The following is a 21819-nucleotide window of genomic DNA, read 5'->3' on the forward strand; positions in this document are numbered from 1 at the left end:
AAACAACACATAAACCATAGCTGAAATAAAATGTTATTTCCATCAACAGCTACATAAAGCTAACAAATCAATAAAGGGTTCATCTATATAGTAACTATGATATTAAATTGAGAGAAGTTCTAAGGTAAGCAACCTACTGGTTGAACAAAACTAATAGTTTCCTAGTTTTAAGACTTTCAGTACTAAAACCAGGACATCCCTGGGCCAAGTGGGATGGCTGGTCACTCTAGTTTAGCCTTACAATTATTTTGTCCAGAATGAACTTCTTATCTTTTTTTCCCTCTTTTTTACTCATGATATGTAATAGTTAAAATTAATGTGATTTTTAGAAACTCTGTCTTTCAACTCCCTTCTCTATATTTTATACATTTTCTCCCTAATTCCTCCCTATTTACAAACACAGCAACAAAGTTTGCCTTATTATTCTTTGTTTATTTTTCCCCTTGAAATTCCATACCAGACTCTTTTATTTGTGTGTAACTTGGATGTTTAGTAATTATGCCACACATGCCTCTTGGAGGTTGGCTGATGATGTTGTTGAAGTGTGGTTCTCAAACTTTCTGATATTACAAGAGATACCACACACCTCAAAACAGGGAGAAAACGAGGTAAATCTAAAATACTTATTTTTTCATTAATGCACGTTATATTTTCTTTAATTCACTCAACGTTTGTATAGCAAAGCACTGTGACATTATAAAAGCACTGTAATACGTGCAAAAATCAAATGCCACAATAATGGATCTCTGTACTTTAGTTTAAGGAGCTCATAAGGAGCTCTATGTACTCTAGCAAAGTACATAGAAATGTAAATAAATAACTAATGCAAAGCAGAATAAAAGGATTACCAAATAGAAGGATGAAAAAAATAATGTTGGTGAGAAAGGGAAAATTATAATTCTGACTGGGGAGAAAGGCCATGAACCAGAGAAAATGCCACATAATAAAAAGCATTTGAACTGAAGTTTGAAGGATAGAATTCCAATAGAAGGAAAAGTGTGGGGAGAGCATTCCACATTAATGAACCAAAACAAATGAGAGAATATACTATGTATCACAATATTGTCAGAGGAATGTAGTGGCAGATGAGGCTATAGAAGTAGGACAGGTAAGATTATGGAGATCTAATAATAATATTAATAATAGCTAACATTTACTGAGCTCCTATGTTATACTAAGCACACAGCATGATCTCATCAGCCATCACATCAACTCTGTGGGACAGGTACTATTCTTAGTCCCATTTCATGGATGAGGAAACTGAAGTTCAGAGAGGTTAAGTAAACAGCCTCAGGTCTAACAACAAGGAAATGGTCTGCAAAGATTCAAACCAAATTTACTCGATTCACAAGCCTGTGCTTTTAACCACTAGGCTCTACAACTTAAAGATTTTGGAATTTATTTTGTAAGCAGTGGGAAGCCATTTGAGGAGGGGAGTTAATGTGATTCAATTTGTGTTCGGAAGCTAACTGGCAACAGTGGCCAGGATAGATTGGAAGGGAGAGAGACTAGAGATAAAGAAACCAGTTAGCAACAGTTTAGTTGAAAGATGATGAGGAACTGAAATAGGTAGTGGCAGAGGAAATGAGTAGGAAGGAACAGATTTAATATTGTGGGATTAGATTGGACAGCATTTGGTGACTGCTTAGATAGGAACTGTAAAACAAAGCAAGAGGATTTCTAATCATGATGACTGGTAAGATGGTAGTCTATTTAAATAAGAGAGGGAACACAGAGTTATAGGGCTTGGGGTACATGGTGAAGAGTAGGATGGAGGAAGGTAATGCGTATGATCTGGAACATTTTGCATTTGAGGTGCTGGAAGAGCATGCAGAAATTGGCATCTGAAGTAAAGCAACTATTTTAAAACTCTTTAACCACAAATACATGAGATTGCAGAGTTTCAGTCATAACCTTCTCCATTTAAATCAGGGTAACAGCTCATTCATTTTACTTGACATTTTAAATCATGAAGAGCTACTATGTCATAACTGCCACTGTCTAAAGGGCCCAACATTCATTAGTTGCAAGTTGTGTCCAAGTGGTTTAATTCAGTGTCACATAACTCAGTAAAATTCCTAGTGCCTGATACAGCTTCTCAAATGTTGGCAGTGATATTGATAATGATAAGTTTGGATTTTAATATTTCCAGGGATTCTTCCAGAAGCTTTTCTTCTTTAAACAGATTCAATAATTATGATAGCAAAATATCACTTGAGGAAGTTTCCCCCACAATCTTTACTGCAATGCCTTGTCCAGGAAACTTAAATATAGCTATTGAAGATGTCTGTATTTACTGCAATAAAACATAAAGTCAGACCACCTAAATAAAATAACATACAACAAATTTGAGAAAATGAAGTTACCGTTACCGAGATAGGTGGATTAAGTCTGTGGAGAATTTTAATAATCAAGAAAAAAATGAAAGAATCTAGAAAAAATATAATAAAACAGATTTCCTAAGTAAATTAATAAAGTCTTTATACACTATGAATTAATCCTCCTACTAGGCAAAAAATCTTAGTCTTGCACGTACTAGGTTTTTCTTTTCTTATAACTTTTTTTTATTGAGATGTACATCATGTAACACAGAATTCATCATTTTAAAGTATGCACTGCAGTGGTTTTTAGTATATTTACTATGTTGTTCAGCCATCACCACTGCCTAATTCCAGAATGTTTCCATCATCTCAAGAAGAAACTCCACACCTATTAGTAGTTAGTCCGAACACCCCTGCTCCCTATCCTCTGGCAACCACTAATCCACTTCCTGTCTCTATGTAGTTGCCTGAACTAGACATTTCATATAAGTGGAATCATATAATTTTTGGCTTTTTGTGTCTGGCTTATTTCCATTAGCATAATCTTTTCAGGGTTCATCCATGTTGCAGCATGTGATAGTACTTCATTTCATTCATTGCTGAATAATATTCCATTGTAGGATACCACATTTTGTTTATACCTTCATCAACTGATAGACATTTGGTTTGTTTCCACTTTTTGGCTATTATGAATAATGCTGATATAAATATTTGTGTACAAGTATTTGTGTGGATATATGTTTTCATTTATCTTGGGTATATACCTAGGAGTGGAATTACTGATTATATGTTAATTCTATGTTTAACTTCTTTGAGAAACTGTTTTCAACAGTGGCTGAACCATTTTACATTCCCATCAGGAACAGATGAAGGTTCCAATTTCTCCACATCCTAGCCAACACTTGTTATACTCCACTATTTTTATTATACCATCTTAGTGGGTGAGAATTCGTATCTAATTGTGGTTTTGATTTGCATTTCCCTCATGACTACTGATGTTGAGCATCTATTCATGTGTTTACTGTCCATTTGTATGTCTTCTTTGGAGAAGTGTCTATTCAAATTCTTTGGCCATTTTTAATTGGGTTATTTGTCTTTTTGTTGTTGAGTTGTAGGAATTCTTTATATATTCTGCATAGTAGACCCTTATCAAATGTATGATTCGCAAATATTTTCTCCCATTCTGTGGGTTGTCTTTTCACTTATTTCACAGTGTTACTTAAAACACAAAACTTTTTAATTTTGATGAAGACCAATTTATCTATTTTTTCGTTGATTGTTTGGTTTTGATGTTATATCTAAAAACTATCCAAGTTTATGCAGATTTTCACCTATGTTTCCTTTTGAGAGTTTTGTAGTTTTAGCTGTTACATTTAGATCTTTGATACATTTTGAGTTAATTTCTGCATATGGCATGAGGTAAGGGTCCAAATTTATTCTTTTTCATCTGGATATCTGGTTTTCCAGCACCATTTGTTGAAAAGACTATTTTTCCCCATTGAATGGTTTTGACACTCTTGTTAAAAATTAACTAACCATAAATGGGTTTATTTCTGGTCTCTCAACTCTATTCCATTGCCTATATGTCTATCCTTATGCCAGTACCTCACTGTCTTTATTACTACAGCCTTATATTAAGTTTTGAAATTGAGATGTATAAGTCTTCCAACTTTGGTTCCTTTTTCAGGATTGTTTTTACTATTCTGTGTTCCTTGCAATTGCATATGAATTTTAGGATCAGCTTTTCCATTTCTGAAAAATGGCGGTTAGAATTTTGATAAGGATCGCACTGAGTCTGTAGATCAATCTGTGGATCATTGCCATCTTAATAATATTAAGACTTCCAATACATGAACAGAGTGTCTTTTAATTAATTTAGATATAATTTAATTTTAATTTTTTCAATGCATGGTAGGTTTCTAATACATATTTGGTTAAGTGAGTAAGTTTAATTATCTGGTGCTTGCCAATGAGAAGTCAGAGGGGAATTACTGATTCAAAGATCAAGTGCTGGATCCCTGGTTCTAGTAGTATTGTAGTTTAGCAGACTAGACATCTTGACCAACTGTCCTTTTGAAAACTAAAAATATTGGATAGATGTAAAGTGATGTAGAAAACCAAGAAAGGAAAGTGAAACATTGAATGCAGTTTTCACAATGAGGACATGCCCCAGTTAAATTAAGTTTCAGTTTTCACAATCTGGTGGGATGTGGGGAGAGAAGAGAAAAAGCCAAGAGCTTGTCTCAAATGAAAAAGAAAAGAAGACCCATTGTAAAGTTGAGATACCACCGGCTATAGCTTCAAGGAACAGTGATTTAGAAATAAACCTGTCTCCCTCCAAGCTCACTGGACTGGAGAACTTGCCTATTTCAAATGTTAGCACAGAATGAGAGGAAAAAAATCCTCCCTGAGACTTCTTAAGCAAAAGCGAGTAACTAGATTCACATTTACACCACTTAGTGAATTAGAAAACATCAAGCCAAGAATTTCGTGTGCAGTAGAAAATACATATTTCTCTGGAAAAACTCACTTTCATCCCATGACTCAAAGGATCAAGACAATGTGTGAAGAAAAATAAACTCAGGGAGAAAACTTACAAAACGTTTAAAGACACAAAGCAACATGAATGAGAAGTAGCAGAAAATATAGTCAGCAGAATCAGACCCATGAGGACTTCGGATATGGGAATTACCAGACACAGAACATAAAATATTAATTACAATATTTAAAGAAATAAAAAATCAAAATACAAGAGCTAGAGACTAGAAAAAATATTCAAGCTGCTTTGAAAAATAATACAGAGGTTGGAGTCAAGATGGCAGCATAGGCAGACTCTGAACTCACCTCCTGCCATGGAGACAACAAATTTACAACTATTCTTGGGACAATTACCTCTGAGAGAGAACTGAAAACTCGATCAAAACAGCCCCGAACAAAGGACAGTCCTGACTGAGGTGGAAGAGGCAGAAATTCCTTTCTGGAGGGAAAAAAGCCACCTTCACAAGCCATGGCACTTCATGGCCGGCCAAGAGCAATCCTAAGGTAGACAGCCTCCCCTAGAGGAGTGGGGCATCTGGGCAGGGAAGCATTACTGCTATAAGCATCCTTTGGACTCAGCACAACCAAAAGAAGTGTCATAATCTCTGGCTTTGCTGACTATGAACAATGGGGAATAGCCCCAGAAAAGCTTTTGGATATAAGGGGGAAAAAGCCACAAATTCACGTGTTTCAACCTAAAATCACCAGAAAGAGAGGTGCACAATCCTTTGGTAAAAAGAGACACAGCTGATAGGCTCTGGGTATATCTTGGTGAGAGGTGAGACATCTCCAGGGACTGAGACATTGGTGGCAGCCATTATTGTGACCCAGTACAGGCGTGCTGACACAGACGCTGGCAGATGCCATTGGAGTTCTTCCCTTGGCCTGTTAGCCCAGGGTATGCCCCACTGACTAGAGCGCCAATTTAATACAGTTCAGCCAGGGCACGCAGCCTTCCCTAGGGACTGGCCCCAAGCAATAGCAAGCTTTCAGGGACTTGTGGCACTGCATAGGCTGGGTGCCTAGATCCTCTACAGCCAGGCAGGTGGGTACCCCTCAGCAGGGCAGGGCATGCACGATGAGAAGGTGGAGTATGTGGAGCACTGGTGGAGTGTGTGGGGCCTCTGCAGTGGGACGATGCAGTCTACTTCAGGGGGTCATGGCTCACACACGTGGCAAGATGGTGTTGATGGTGTGTGTGGCTCTGTGGGTGGTAGGGCTTGTCAGTGGCAGAAGACCTGTGCTTCTCAAAGAGCCACATAGGGGATCCACTCCACCTTCCAAAGCCTGAAACAATTGGGTGCTCCCATGCCTGGGGCCAGCCACACTCAGCTGCACCCTGAGATAGCTGACAAGAGCCTTGCAGGCCAGGAGCCTACAGCAATTGTAAGCCCCTGAGACTAGCAACCAGCCATGCTGGGAGCCTGCTCACTTAACAGAAAAACTGCGACAGGAATGTACTATTAGACTTGGCAGCCACTGTGTTGGGGCTCCTCACATCTGATAAACTGACTGAAGGGTTCATAGTAGCCACACACAGTTGAGCATTACAACTAGCCATCCAGGGGAACACCCTAGCCTCCTGGACACTTGCAGGAAGAGCAACCATGCCACAATAGGACATACATAGCCCACAAGAGCCAAAAGAATCCTGAGGAGAAAGGACAAAGCTGGAGGTATCACACTCCCTGATTTCAAAGTATACTACAAAGCTATAGTAACCAGAACAGCATGGTTCTGGCACAAAAACAGACACACAGATCAATGGAACAGAATTGAGAGCCCAGAAATAAATCCACACATCTATGGACAGCTACTTTTCGACAGGGGAGCCAAGAACATACAATGGAGAAAGGAAAGTCTCTTCAATAAATGGTATTGGGAAAACTGGACAGCCACATGCAAAAGAATGACAGTACACCATTATCTTACACCATATACAAAAATTAACTCAAAATGGAGTAAAGCCTTGAAAGTAAAAACTGAAACCATGAAACTTCTAGAAGAAAACATGGGCAGTATGTTCTTCAACATTGTTCTTAGCAGCATATTTTCAAGTACCATGTCTGACTGGGCAAAGGAAACAGTAGAAAAATAAACAAATGGGACTACATAAAACTAAAAAGCTTCTGCACAGCAAAGGAAGCCATCAACAAAATGAAAAGACAACCTGACAATTGGGAGAATTGCAAACCATATATCTGACACGGTGTTAATATCCAAAATATACAAAGAACACAACAAAAAAACTAACAACCTAGTTAAAAAATGAGCAAAAGTTCCAAACAGACATTCCTCCAAAGAAGATATACAGATGGCCAACAGGCACATAAAAAGATGTTTGACATCATTAACTATCAGGAAAATGCAAATCAAAAGTACAGTGAGAGATCACCTCACTCTCATCAGAATGGCTTTAATTAACAAGACAGGAAACAAGTGTTGGAGAGGATGTGGGGAGAAGGGAACTCTTATACACTGCTGGTGGGAGTGCAAACTGGTGCAGCCACTATGGAAAACAGTATGGAGATTCCTCAAAACATTAAGGATAGAGCTACTATATGATCCAGATATTCTACTGCTTGGTATTTATCCAAAGAACACGAAAACACGATGCCTAAAGATATATACACCCCTATGTTCATTGCAGAATTATTCACAATAGCCACGACTTCAAAGCAACCTAGGTGTTCATCAAGGGACAAATGGATAAAGAAGATGTGGTATAAATACACAATGGAAGGCTACTCAGCCATAACAAACCATGAAATCAGTTCATTTTTGATAACATGGATGGACCTTGAGAGTATTATGCTAAGTGAAATACATCAGAGGGAGAAAGTCAAATACTGTATAATCTCACTCATAAGTAGAAGAAAAAACCAACAACAAACAATCACATAGAGATGGAGATTCAATTGGTGGTTACCAGAGGGGAAGGAGGAGGGAGTAGAGTGAAAGGGGTGATTAAACACATGTGTGTGGTGATGGATTGTAATTAGTCTTTGGGTGGTGAACTTGATGTAACCCATAGAGAAATCGAAATACAATGAGTACACCTGAAATTTATATAATGTTATAAACCAATGTTACTGCAATAAAAAATAAGAAAATGAATCAAAAAAACTTTTAGAAATAAAAACTGTAATAATTGAAATTAAAATAAAAAATCCAGTGAACCATTAAGAAAATGATTGTGCAATGCATCTATCTGACATAGGACTTGTATTCAGGATATATAAAAACTCCTAAAACGAAATAATAAATGGACCCCAAAGCCAAATAACAAATGGGCAAGAAACTTATCATTTTATAAAAGCCCAATAAGCGTTAGTCTTCAGGGAAAAGCAAATAAAAACCACAATGAGATACCAGTACACATCCACTAGACTGGGTAAAACTTGTAAATGACTAAAAAGTCCAAATATTGGAAAGGATTAGGACCACCAGAACTCTCATATATTTCTGACGGGAATGTAAAATGGTTCAACAATTTTGGAACAAGTTTTAGCAGTTTCTTACAATGGTAAGCATACATCCACCTTTAATCCAACAATTCTACTTCTAGGTATTTACCCAAGAGAAACAAAAATACTTGTCCACTAAAAGTTTTAGAAGAGGGGCCGGCCCCATGGCCCAGTGGTTAAATTTGTGCACTCTGCTTCAGCAGCCCAGGGTTTTGCCAGTTCAGATCTTGGGTGTGGACATGGCACCACTCATCAAGTCATGCTGAGGTGGCGTCCTACGTAGCAGAACCAGAAGTACCTACAACTAGAATATACAACTACGTACTGGGAGTGCTTTGGGGAGAAGAAGAAAAAAAAACAACAGATGGCAACAGATGGCAACAGATGTTAGCTCAGGTAACAAACTAAAAGAAAGAAAAAGAAAAGAAAAAAATTAAAAGTTTTAGAAGACTGTTTATAGCAGCTTCATTCATAATAGCCAGAACTGGGAATGTGTCAAATGTCCATCGATGGGAGAATGCATAAACAAATTGTGGTATATCCACACAATAAAATACTACTTAGCTATAAAGGGGGATGCATTACTGATACTTGAAACAATATGAATGTATTTCCCAAATATTATGCTAAGAAAAGAAAGGTGGAAATAAAAGTGTACATACTGTGTAATTCCATTTTATATGAAGTTCTAGAATAGGCAAAACTGATCTATATTAAAGAAAAATTAGAACAGTCGCCTCTGGCAGTGGGAGACTGGAAAGTGGCATGAAGAAGCTTTCTGGGATGATGGAAATGTTCAATAGCTTGATAGAGGTACAAGTTACATGGTGTATCCATTTGCTAATACTGTACAGTTAAGATTAGTGCATTTTGATATGTGTAAATTATACCTTAAAAATGCCTATAAAAATAATAATAAAGTTGGAGGTAGAGCAAGGAATCAGACAGATATAGATAAAACAAGAATGGCATAAGTTTCATAGTTACTGAAACTAGGTGATGGGTATATGGACATCCATTTTACTATTCTGTTTACTTTGTATACTTTTGAAATTTTCAATAATAAAAAGCTTTAAAAATTCACTGGAACTGATGTAACAGCAGTTTTGATATAAAAGTTGGTAAACTACTGCTGGGTATTTATCCAAAGAACTTGAAAACTCAAAGGCATAAAGATACTTGCACACTTATGTTCATTGCAGCATTATACACAATAGCCAAGACTTGGAAGCAACCTAGGTGCCCATCAAGGGATGAATGGATAAAGAAGATGTGGTATTTATACACGATGGACTACTACTCAGCCATAAGAAATTATGAAATCTGGCCATTTGTGACAACATGGATGGACCTTGAGGGTATTATGCTGAGTGAAATAAGTCAGAGGGAGAAAATCAAATACCATATGATCTCACTCATAAGTAGAAGATAAAAACAATGACAAACATGTAGCATTGGAGATTGGATTGGTGGTTACCATAGGGGAAGGGGGGGAGGAGGGAGGGCAAAAGGGATGATTAGGCTCACATGTGAGGGGATGCACTATAATTAGTTTTTGGGTGATGAACATGATATAATCTACACAGAATTCTAAATATATTATGATGTACATCCGAAAATAAACAAATAAATGAAAAAAAAAGAACAAAATAGTTGGTAAACCAGAAGATACATTGGAAGAAATGATTGAGAGTACAGAAAACAGAGATAACAAATGGAAAAATAAAAAGGATGTCAAAAGAAACAAAGTATAGAGTGAGAACATGCCACATACTTTCAATTGGAGTTCCAGAAAGATATGATAGAAATAATGATGCAGGGGTGATATATGCAGAAATAATGGCTGACAATTTTCCATACCTGATGAAAGATAAGAATCCAAATGAATCCCAAGCAAGAAAAGAAAGAAGGCGATAGAAATCCACATCCAGGCATAAAATAGTGAATAAAATAGTGGGACAGCAGAATACTAAAATTAAAAAATATATTTCAAAAGCATATATAAGAACTTCTAGTTTTCACAGTCCAGCATGTAAGAAGTTTGGAAGTTGCCACTGCATCCTAGCAAGTAAAAACTTGAACAAACTGAAAATTCAACAACTCTTCTTAGATCTGTAGGAGAACTGAGGTCAGAGGGCAAACTTTGGCCTGCAAAACTGGAGAGACTGACAGACCAATACAGCAAATCACAACTTACCAGAGCAGAAACCCATGCATGAACAGAAATCTCTGCAAGAACCAGTGCCAGAGTAGGGAAACCTGAATTGTAATTGAAGAATTGCTGGAAGCTTGGTATGACAAGTTTGAGAAACTAAAAACTCCAGGGGAGGTCAGTCATCAGGGGCCCCTCTTACTTTTGTGAGTTTTATCTCCTGGAGCTCTACCAGGTTCTCACAGTGAATATAGGAGAAAAATCCTTTCTTGCTTCCAGCAGGGGGAGAGGAAAAGGAACGATTTTGAACTATGCCAGAGCATTCTGTTCTTCTTAACAAGGTCTGAACGTTTTAACTAGATCCTGACCTGCTGGAGTTGTATCAGAGCCTAACTGATCTAAGGGAAGGAAAATACCCCAAACAAGCTCACTCTAGCCTTCCACATCGGGGAAAGGAAATACTCAATACCAGGCCACTCTATCATACTGTCCTACCTAAGGAGAGCAGGGAAATGAGAAGCATTTGTGAAGTTCATGGCCCGGGGGCACAGGCTCACTGAAAGACTGAGACCTAATCATAGGACTATAGAATGTGTTCCTTACCCCTACATATCACTACCACATTACTAAAGGTCTATTTATAGTGGTTCCTTTTATTCAGAACGTCATGTCCACCTATCAAAAAACATTTAAAGATGAATTTATGCCAAATGTTTTATGAAAATAACGTGTGTCAATTGGTAGTTGAATGGATAAAGAAAACATCATATATATATATAATTATTTATATAATGGAATATTATTCAGTCGTTAAAAAGAAGGAAATCCTGCCATTTTTGACAACATGGATGAATCTGGAGGGCATTATCTAAGTGAAATAAATCAGATAGAGAAAGAGAAATACTGTATGCTGTCACTTATATGTCAAATATATTTGTGTGTGTGTGTGTGTGTGTGTGTATAAAGTTGAACTCATAGAAACACAGAGTGTACAATCATGTGCTGCGTGATGACATTTTGGTCAACAACAGACCACATGTATGACAGTGGTCCCATAAGATTTGTGCCGTACAGCCTAGGTGTGTAGTAGGCTATATCATCTAGGTTTGTGTAAGTACACTCTATGATTTTGCACAGTGAAAAGATTGTCTAATGACACATTTCTCAGAACGTATCCCCATTGTTAAGTGATGCATGACTGTATATATATATATGTATATATATATATATACATATATATATACATACATGATTTTTATCATATATCAAAGAACAAGGGAAACAAATGAAAGCAGTAACAAATATGGTAGGTATTAATTCAACTATATCAATAATCACTTTAAACATCATTGATGTAAATACACCAATTAAAAGACAGAGATTGTCAGAGTGTATTAAAAAACAAGACCCAACTATATGTTGTCTATAAGAAACCCACTTTAAATATAAAGACATGTAGAGATTAAAAGTAAATGGATGGAGAAAGATATAGCATGATAACACTAATCAAAAGAAAACAGGAGTAGCTATATTGATTTCAGACAGAGCAGAGTTCAGAGCAAGGAAAGTTATCAGAAATAAAGGGAGGAATTACTTAATGATAAAAGAGTCAGTTATTCTCCCAAAAGACATAAAAGTCTTCATGTATATGCACCTACCAACAGAGCCTCAAACTACATTAAAGAAAAACTGAGAGGACTGCAAGAAGAAATAGATGAATCTGCTATTACAGTTGGAGATTTCACCACCCTTCTATCAGTAATGGACAGATCCACTAGGCAGAAAATCAGTAAGGACATAGTTGAGCTCAACAACACCATCTATCAATTGGATAATGGACATCTATAGACTACTTCATCCAACAACAGCAATAGACCATATTCTGGACCATAAAACACACCGTAACAAATTTAAAAGAATAGAAATTATACAATATCTGCTCTTGGACCACAGTGGAATTAAATGAGAAATCAAATAAGATAAAGACAGCTGGAAAATCTCAAAATACTTCAAGATTAAACAACATATTTTTAAATAACACATAGGTCAAAGAAGAAATCTTAAAAAAATATTTTTAATTAAATAAAAATGAGGATACATTTATCAAAATTTGTGGGATGCAGCAAAAGCAATGTTTAGAGGGAAACTTACAGTATTGAATGCATACATTAGAAAAGAAGAAAGATCTAAAATCAGTTGTCTAAGCTTCCACATTAGGATACTAGAAAAAAGCAAATTAAATCTGAAATGAGCAGAAGAAAAGAAATAATAAAAATTAGAGCAGAAATCAATTATTTGAAAACAAGAAATCCACAATACCAAAAGCTAGTTATTTGAAATTATCCATAAAATTGATAAGCCTCTAGCCAGGAAGAAAGGAAGAAAGAAAAGGAAGGAAGTACGGAAGGAGGGAGGGAGGATAGAAAGAAGGGAGGGAAAGAGAAAGAGAAAGAGAAGACACAAACTGCTAATATCAGAAATGAAAGAGGGGACATCATTACAGGTCCCATGAATGTTAAAAAGATAATCAAGGAATACTACAAACAACTCTACACCCACAAATTTGGTAACCTAAATGAAATAGACCAATTCCTTAAAAGACACCATCTGCCAAAAACACACAAGAAGAAATAGACAATCTGAATAGACCTATATCTATTAAAGATATTAAATTAATAATTAATGATATTCCAAATCAGAAATCATCAGGCCTGGGTGGGTTCACCAGTGATTTCTACAAAACATTTAAGGAAGAAATTATACCAATTCTCTATAATCTCTTCCAGATGATTGAAGAAGAGGGAATACTTGCTAACTCATTCTAGAAACCAGCATTACTCTAATACCAAACCCAGACAAAGACTTTACAAGAAAAAAAACTTCTGGTCAATATCTGCAATGAATATAGATGCAAAATTCCTCAGCAAATTGTTAGCACGTTGAATCCAACAATGTATAAAAGGAATTAAGCACCATGACCAAGTGGGATTTATTCCATATGTACAAGGCTAGTTCAACATGTGAAACTCAATTAATGTAATCCATCACATCAAAAGGCTAAAGAAGAATAATCACATAAACATATCAATAGAGGCAGATAAAGCATTTAGGAAAATGAAACTTCAAGTTGTGATCAAAACTCTCAGAAAACTAAGAATAGAGGGTAACTTCCTTAACTTGATAAGCAATATCTACAAAAAAACCTACAGAAACTCAAAGTTTTGCCGCTAAGATCAGGAACAAGGCAAAGATGTCTGCTCTCACCACAGCTTTTCAACATCATACTGGATGTACTGGATAATGCATTAAAACAAGAAAAGGAAAGAAATGATTTAAAGATTGGGTAGGAAGATATAAAACTGTTTTTGTTTGCAGATGACATGATCCTCCTTAGAGAAAATCTGAAAGACCCAACAAAAAATTCCTGGATCTAGTAAGCCATTGTAGCAAGTTTGCAGGATATAAGGTCAATATACAAAAATCAATAGCTTTCCTATGTACCAGCAATAAACAAATGGAATTTGAAATTAAAAACACAATCTCATTTACATTAGCACCCATAAAATGAATTTCTTAGGCATAAATCTAACAAAATATGTTCAAGATCTATATGAGGAAAACTACAAAACTCTGATGAAAGAAATAAAAGCAAAGTAAATGAATGGAGTTATAGTCCATGTTCATGGATAGGAAGACCTAATATTGTCAAGATGTCAGTTCTTCCCAACTTGTTCTATAGATTCAATGCAATCATAATAAAAATTCCAGTGTATTGTTTTGTGGATATTGACAAGGTAATTCCAAAGTTTATACGGAGAGGCAAAAGACTCAGAATAGCCAACACTTATTGGAGAAGAACAAAGTTGGAGGACTGACACTACTCAACTTCAAGACTTACTATAAAGCTGCAGTATTCAAGACAATGTGGTGGTGGTGAACAAGTAGACAGATTAATGAAACAGAATAGAGATAGAGAGCTCAAAAATAGACCCACGGAAATATAGTCAACTGATCTTTGACAAAGGAGCATAGGCAATACAATGTAGAAAAGATAGTCTTTCAATAAATGGTGCTGGAAAAACTGCACATCCACATGCAACAAAAATCTGGACACAGATCTTACGTACTTGACAAAAATTAACTCAAAATGGATCATAGACCCAAATGTAAAATGCAGAACTATAAAACTCCTAGAAGAAAACATAGGAGAAAATCCAAATGATTTTGCATTTGGCAATGACTCTTTAGTTACCACACCAAAGGCATGATCCATGAAAGAAAGAATTAATAAGCTGAACTTCAATAAAATTAAATATTTCGGCTTTGTGGAAGACACTGTTAAGAGAATGAAAAGATAAGCTACAGTGTGGGAGGAAATATTTGCAAAAGATCTATCTGATAAAGGACTGTTATCCAAAATATACAAAGAATTTTTAAAACTCAAAATAAGAAAACAAACAACCTGATGAAAAAAATGAGCCAAAGGCCTTAACAGACACCTCACCAAAGAAGATATATGGGTGGCAAATAAGCATATGACAAGATACTCCATACCATGTGTCATTAGGGAAATGCAAACTAAAACAATGACAAACCACTACACACAAATTAGAATGCCAAAATCCAGAACACTGACAATACCAAATGCTGACGACAATGTGGAGCAACAGGAACTCTCATTTATTGCTAGTGTGAATGCAAAATGGTACAGTCACTTTGGAAGGCAGTTTGGTAGTTGCTTACCAAACTAAACATACTCTTACCATAGGATGCAAGAATCAGGCTTCTTGGTATTTGCCCAAAGGAGTTGAAAACTTATGTCAACACAGAAACCTACACATGGATGTTCATTGCAGCTTTATTCCTAATTGCCAAAACTTGGAATCAGCGAAGATGTCCTTTAGTAGGTGAGTGGATAAATAACAACAGAGTAAACCCGCAGAAAGAAGAATGGGGGAAATAATAAAGAAAGAAAAGAAACGGAGCTAATGTACAGAAAATATACAAACAACTAAGAAGATCAACAAAGCGAAAAGTTTATTTTGTAAAAGACTTATAACATAGGGGCTGGCCCTGTGGCCGAGTGGTTAAGTTCGCGCGCTCCGCTGCAGGCGGCCCAGTGTTTCGTTGGTTCGAATCCTGGGCGCGGACATGGCACTGCTCATCAAACCACGCTGAGGCAGCATCCCACATGCCACAACTAGAAGGACCCACAACGAAGAATATACAACTATGTACTGGGGGGCTTTGGGGAGAAAAAGGAAGAATAAAAAAAAATCTAAAAAAAAAAAAAAGACTTATAACATTGAAAATTTTCTGATGATACTTGTCAATAAAAATAGAGAAAATACAAATAACTATAGAGGATTAAAAACGTTAAAAAGAAAACAAGAGGGTATTATGAATAACTCTATATCAAGAACTTTGAAAACATAAAATGGACAAATTCCTAGAGAAATATTACTTAATAAATCTGACTCAAGATCAAATGACAAAATTTAAATAGTCCTAAATTCATTATAAAAATTAAAATGATAGTTAAAACAATCACAGAAGAAAAAACTTTAGGCCCATATGATTTGTCTCATGAGCTCTACCAAACATTCAAAGAACAATTAATTCTACTCTTCTATTAATTATTCTATAGAAAAATAAGGAATCTTTAAAAAGAAAAAGGAACACTCCCCAGTTCTTTTCTTAGGGCTAGCAATAACCTAAACTCCAAAAAGAACAGGATAAAAATGGAAAATTATAGGTCACTTTTACTCATGATCATAGATGCAAAAATTCTAAATAAAAAGATTAGCAAATTGAATCTTGCAATGTATTAAACAGTAATACATCATGTTCAAGTTGTGTTTATCCCAGGAATGGAAAGTTGATTTAATATTAGAAAATCAGCTGGTAAAATTCACTGCACATACAAATCAAAGGAAAAAAACATTTCATCTTAATATATGCAGAAAAATGTTTGATTAAATTCAACCTTCATTGTGATAAAAACTCTTACCAAAGTAGAGTAGAAAATACATAACCTGACAAAGGGTAACTACTAAAAGGTTTATAATAGGCGTTGTACTTAATGGTGAAACACCAAAAACATCCCACTTAATATAGGAATAGACAAAGGTGCTCACTATCACTTCTATTCTACATTGCTCTAGAGGATTTAATTAGTGCAATAAGGCAGAATAATGAAAAGAAATATAGAGACTGGAAAGGAAGAAACAAAACTGCCATTATTTTGAAATGATATGATTGACTACATAGAAAATACGAAATTATCTTCAGAAAAAAAATTTGTGATTAATTAGAGGATATAGCAATGTTGCTAAATACAAGGCTAATATACAATAAAATCGATAATGTTTCATATTTACCAGCAAAAAAACCGTGAAAAATGTTTGGAATATTCAAATAGTAGCAAAACACATCAAGTACCCAGGAATAAATTTAGCAGAAGTGCAAGACTTTTATGGAGAAAATTACAAAATCTTATAGAGAGACCTTAAAATATATATAAATAAATGATGAGATATGTCCTATTCAGGGATTGGAAGACTCAATATTATAAAGATGTCAATTATCCAAAAATTGATCTATAGTGTCACTAAAATCTCAATGAAAATCCTGGTGGGTTCATTTTACGGAAAGTGATAATCTGCTTCTAAAATTTATATGAAAGTGCAAAGGACCAAGAGTAGCTAAGACACTTGTAAAGAAGAAGGTGGAGAGTCATTTCTTACCAGATCTTAAGAATTATAAAGCTATATTAATTCATACATTGTAGTATTGACCAGGGTAGACATAAAGTTATCCATGGAACAAAATAGTGGGTCAAGAAACAGACATATATATATATATGAAAGCTTAATTTATGATAGAGCTGTCACTGTAGGTCAGTGAAAGATGGACTTCTCAATAAATGATGCTAAGACTACTGGTTATCCGTATGAAATAAAATGAAATTAGACGATCTACCTCATACCACAAACAAAAATTAAATTTAGATCATTTTAAAGCCTAATCATGAAAGGCAAAATTATAACAGTTTTAGAAGATAATATAGGAGAAAAATTTTATGACCTTGGAGTAGGGAAGGATCTGTCAACCGAGCACCAAAAGTACAAAACATAATTGAAAAGAATGAAAAATGTGGTTACATTAAAATGAAGATGTTAAAAAGAAAACATAAAGAGAAAAAACAAAAGCTATGAGCTGGAGAAAGATATATGCAACACATAGAACTGACGAGGAAGGTCTCCAACATACACGAACAACGTTAAAAACTGAGTAAAAAAACTGGTAAAAGATCTGAATATGAACTACCAAAAAACGTATGAAAAGATGCTCAACCTCATTACTAATCAGGAAAATTCAAGTTAAAATACAATAGGATACCATGTTACAGTTGCTAGGTTGGCAAAGATGAGGAAGTCTTACAATATCAAGTGTTGGGAATAAGGATGTATAACAACTGGAACACTTTTGCACTGCTGAAGAGGGTGTGAATTGGCACAGTCATTTCAGAAAACAACTGGACATTATCCAATAAAGTTGAAAATGTGCAAAGGCTATTACCTGGCAACTTTATCTTTTGATAAAATTATACAGGAGTGTTTTCACATCTTGCATCACAAACGATTAATGATTGACAAAATAAATTTTGTGGGTCACAAGCAGCATTTAAAAATGAATGCGAATAGTACAGAAAAAAATAGAGTGCATCACAGGTAGACAATATTAATATGGTTTAGTGAAACTTTTGATTCAGTTATATATATATTTGTGTGTGCATGCATGCATGTGTGTGTATTTGTATTTGGTCACAATGTAAAACGTATTTCCTATTGTGAGTTGCAGTCTGTATTAGTTTTCTATTCCTATATTAAAAAATACCACAAACTTAGTGTCTTAAAACAACACATATTTATTACTTTATAGTTTCTGTGGATCAGAAGTCCAGGCATAGCTTACCTAGGTCCAATGCTTAGGATCACAAAAGGCTGCACTCAAGGCATTGGTTAGGCCTGTGGTCTCATGGGGTAGGATCTGCTTTCAAGCTCACTCAGGTTGTAGTCAGAATTCAGTTTCTTGCTGCTGAAGGACAAATGGCTTCTTTCTCTTGCTGACTGTAGTCCAGGGACCACTCTCAGCTCCTAGAGGTCACCCTCAGTTCCTTGCTGTGTGGGATTCACCAACATAACCACTTGCTTCCTCAAAGCCAATAAAGGAGAGACTCCAGCAAGATAAGTGTTATGCTTTTACGAAGGTAACGGCATACATCCCATGACCTTTGCTGTATTCTATTGATTAAAAGCAAGTCATAGATCCCACCCACACTCAAGTGGAGAAGACTACACAAAGGTCTGAAAATCAGCAAGTGGAGACCACGGGCAGGGGCTACCCTAGAATCTGTCCACCACACAGTCAGACTAGAGAGACTCTTGCACCTATGTATCAAGAGAACTGGAGCATCACTATTTGTAATAGCTAAAACTTTAAGAAACTCAGATGTCCACTAGAGGACTGAGTATAAAAATCTGTTATCATCGTGGAATGGAATATTTTTCAGCAGTGAAAATGAATGGAATACAGTTACATGAAACAATACAAACGAATCTTAGGACCATGATATTGAGCAAAAAAAGCAGGTCCGCAAAAATATCTACAGCATGATTCTGTTTATATAAGGTTTGTAAACATGCACAAACAAACAATATATGATTTAAAGATATTATATATGTGGAAAAAACCATAAAGAAAAGCAAGGAAATGGTAAGCACAAAATTCAGGCTATTGTTCATCTCTGAGGAGGGAGGGGAGGAAATGAAATCTGACAGGGACTCATGAATTTTAAACTGGGTAGAGGAAATGAGGGTGTTTAAGGGGTATGTGATTCTTTATGTCTTACATATATTTAATTTTAAAACCCCTTATGTAACTGTTCAATGTGTAATGCAAACAAGTTTTAAAACTTGAGTTCCAATTTGTTAACACATCTGACAATTTTTCTGGTAAAGTTTCTTTTTTGCCTAGAATGTAAGAGATTAAAAATTTCACAAGATGTTTTTCATTCTTTTTGTGCATTTTCTACAACTCCACCTAAGAAAGGTCAAAGAAAAATACCTTTTCATCACTATCTAAGGTTTGCTTTTAAGTATTTCAATCCTAGAATAAAGGGAAATAAAAACTACATTTCTGGAGGATAAAGAAAATCTTTTCCATTCCTTCTTAAATTTCTAAGTTCTCTGTATTTCCTGAGGTTACCAACATGGCCCTCACTGAGACGCTCATGCTTTAGACAGTTCTGCTAACAGATACGTGAAATGGCTTAGCAGCATAAATAGAATAAAATCGTATTTGTAAAAATTCATCAGCTGTGTGCTCACAGGAGATTTGTGGAGAGGCAGAGAAGTACTTGAAATATATGTGAATCTGAAATCCAGAGCTTTACACATAAAATAACAAGATCATGAAAACGCACCAACCTGTAACATCATGCTTTACAATGAAAACGAGAGAATCATGAGTATTGTGTGCATTGTCTGCTGAGTGCTCAAAACGTGTTCAATTCAGGGCATAAAAATGGAGAAAGTATTTTCCTATGGAGTGGTCCTGAAATGAATTTTTCATCCTTTCATTCTGTGCTTCAGATAATTAGAAGAGTCTAATGAAATAATCCTGTTAATTAGTTTTAGCTATAGTGTTGTAAAAGTATAGAAAGGTCCTTTGAAAGAAAATTGAATCATGGAATTTTTTAACAAATGAAAAAGCAAATAAACAACTTTGTCTAAAGTATGTATGACAATTTCTGGTCACAGAATTTCGATAAGAGTTAGCAATCATGATTGTTTCCTTTCTTTAGATGCACAAAATGTACTTCCTTTACAGTTGCATTGGCAGATGTACACCCCACAAAGTCTTAAATGATCTCTCTTTGCCTACTAAGACACCTTTGGTTATTCCAAGCAAGTTAGAGTCTGACACCTTAAAGAATAGCAGTGTGTCAGGCAAGCAATAAAATGTAAATATGAAAAATAAACTGATAATGATAATTTATTGAGAGGCTTTAGTCAAATAGCTTAAGCCACCAATGTAAGTGTATATAACATAAGTGCAGTTAAAAAATATTTACCAGCTTGAAAAATAAGTAATGTTATGGTTATTTCTGTTTAAAAATTATATTAAGTAGTAGGGTTTCCATTTTTGCTTTAAATAAATTGTTTGAAATAGAGGTGTTTCATACCAAATGTCCATAGGTGGAAAATGCCAAAAGTCACATATTTATTTGGTCACTATTTCATTCCTGCCGCAGATACCAAACTCCATGTTAGATCATTTGGTAAGAATAATTGTCATTTGATTTTATCTGCAAATATTTTTTAAAGTGTCTTTGGGGTGTTTGGTACTGTTTTAATACAAGGAGGGTTTTCACAGTAATGTATTCTTATGTCCACAAGGAACTTTCATGCCCTGATACTGAGAGGATATGATATTGTGATTTCAGGTGAGATAGATGTATTTGGATGTCTGACCCAAAATCCATCACATATAACACACCCAGAATATAGGCAGAAATGATCAAAGAAGCATCAGGTGATAATGTTGATGATTAAACAAGTGATGCTTTTTCCAATTTAGTAATGATAAATTGTTTCTTGGCAAGTATCTTTCTCCTCAATTCCTTTAACATGCCTAATGTGAATGGCAGCATAGCATAGTAGACTGCATGCCCGATTAGGAAACTCAATTGGGTTTAAGTCTCAGTTCTGTGTAACCTTGGACCAAGTGCTTCACTTTTCTGAGGCACAATTGCCTCATCTATAAACCAAGAAGATGATCTGAAAGTATTTTCCAGCCCTAAAAATCTATAACTTACCATGACATCTTTTTTCTGTTTCCACGGTGTTTGCATTGTACTTTGGAATCAGTGGCCCGGAAGAACGGAAATGTGTCCAGGACACCTCAGGTAAACAGCCTCATTTTGATTGCTACAGACTGGGGGTGCGCTAAATGAATATTGTCAGATAATGTGCTATAACATGAGCTACAATGCTGATTTGAATCACCAGATAACATGGATGTTAGTGTGCATTTAGAGTTTTCTTAGATGGCTTTGGTGACAGCAGGCAGTGCTGGCAATCTTATCACTATTTACGTCTCACAAAGATTGATATCGTGAGCTAGGCAGAAAGGAACTTATTACAGATGACTTTGTACACCTGTATCACTTATCAGACCTCAATAGCATCCGTCACTATAATACATACACACTGGGACAAAAGTGTTATTTAATTTAAAATAGTTACTTTAAAATGATTATTTTCCTTTGCCTCCA

The 21819-nt window shown here is 35.5% G+C and overlaps 1 protein-coding gene across 1 annotated transcript in view; it reads left to right on the forward strand.

Moving 5' to 3' along the window:
• The window catches only part of UPRT (uracil phosphoribosyltransferase homolog), a 121190-nt gene that overhangs the window by 23805 nt on the left and 75566 nt on the right, over positions 1-21819 (forward strand). Inside the window, exon 3 of the mRNA XM_070257510.1 lies at positions 21413-21450. The gene's annotated coding sequence lies outside the window, so the exon portion shown is untranslated. The remainder of the gene's footprint in view (positions 1-21412; positions 21451-21819) is intronic.

Source organism: Equus caballus, chromosome X (assembly GCF_041296265.1).
Source record: "Equus caballus isolate H_3958 breed thoroughbred chromosome X, TB-T2T, whole genome shotgun sequence".
NCBI classification, from domain to species: Eukaryota; Metazoa; Chordata; class Mammalia; order Perissodactyla; family Equidae; genus Equus; species Equus caballus.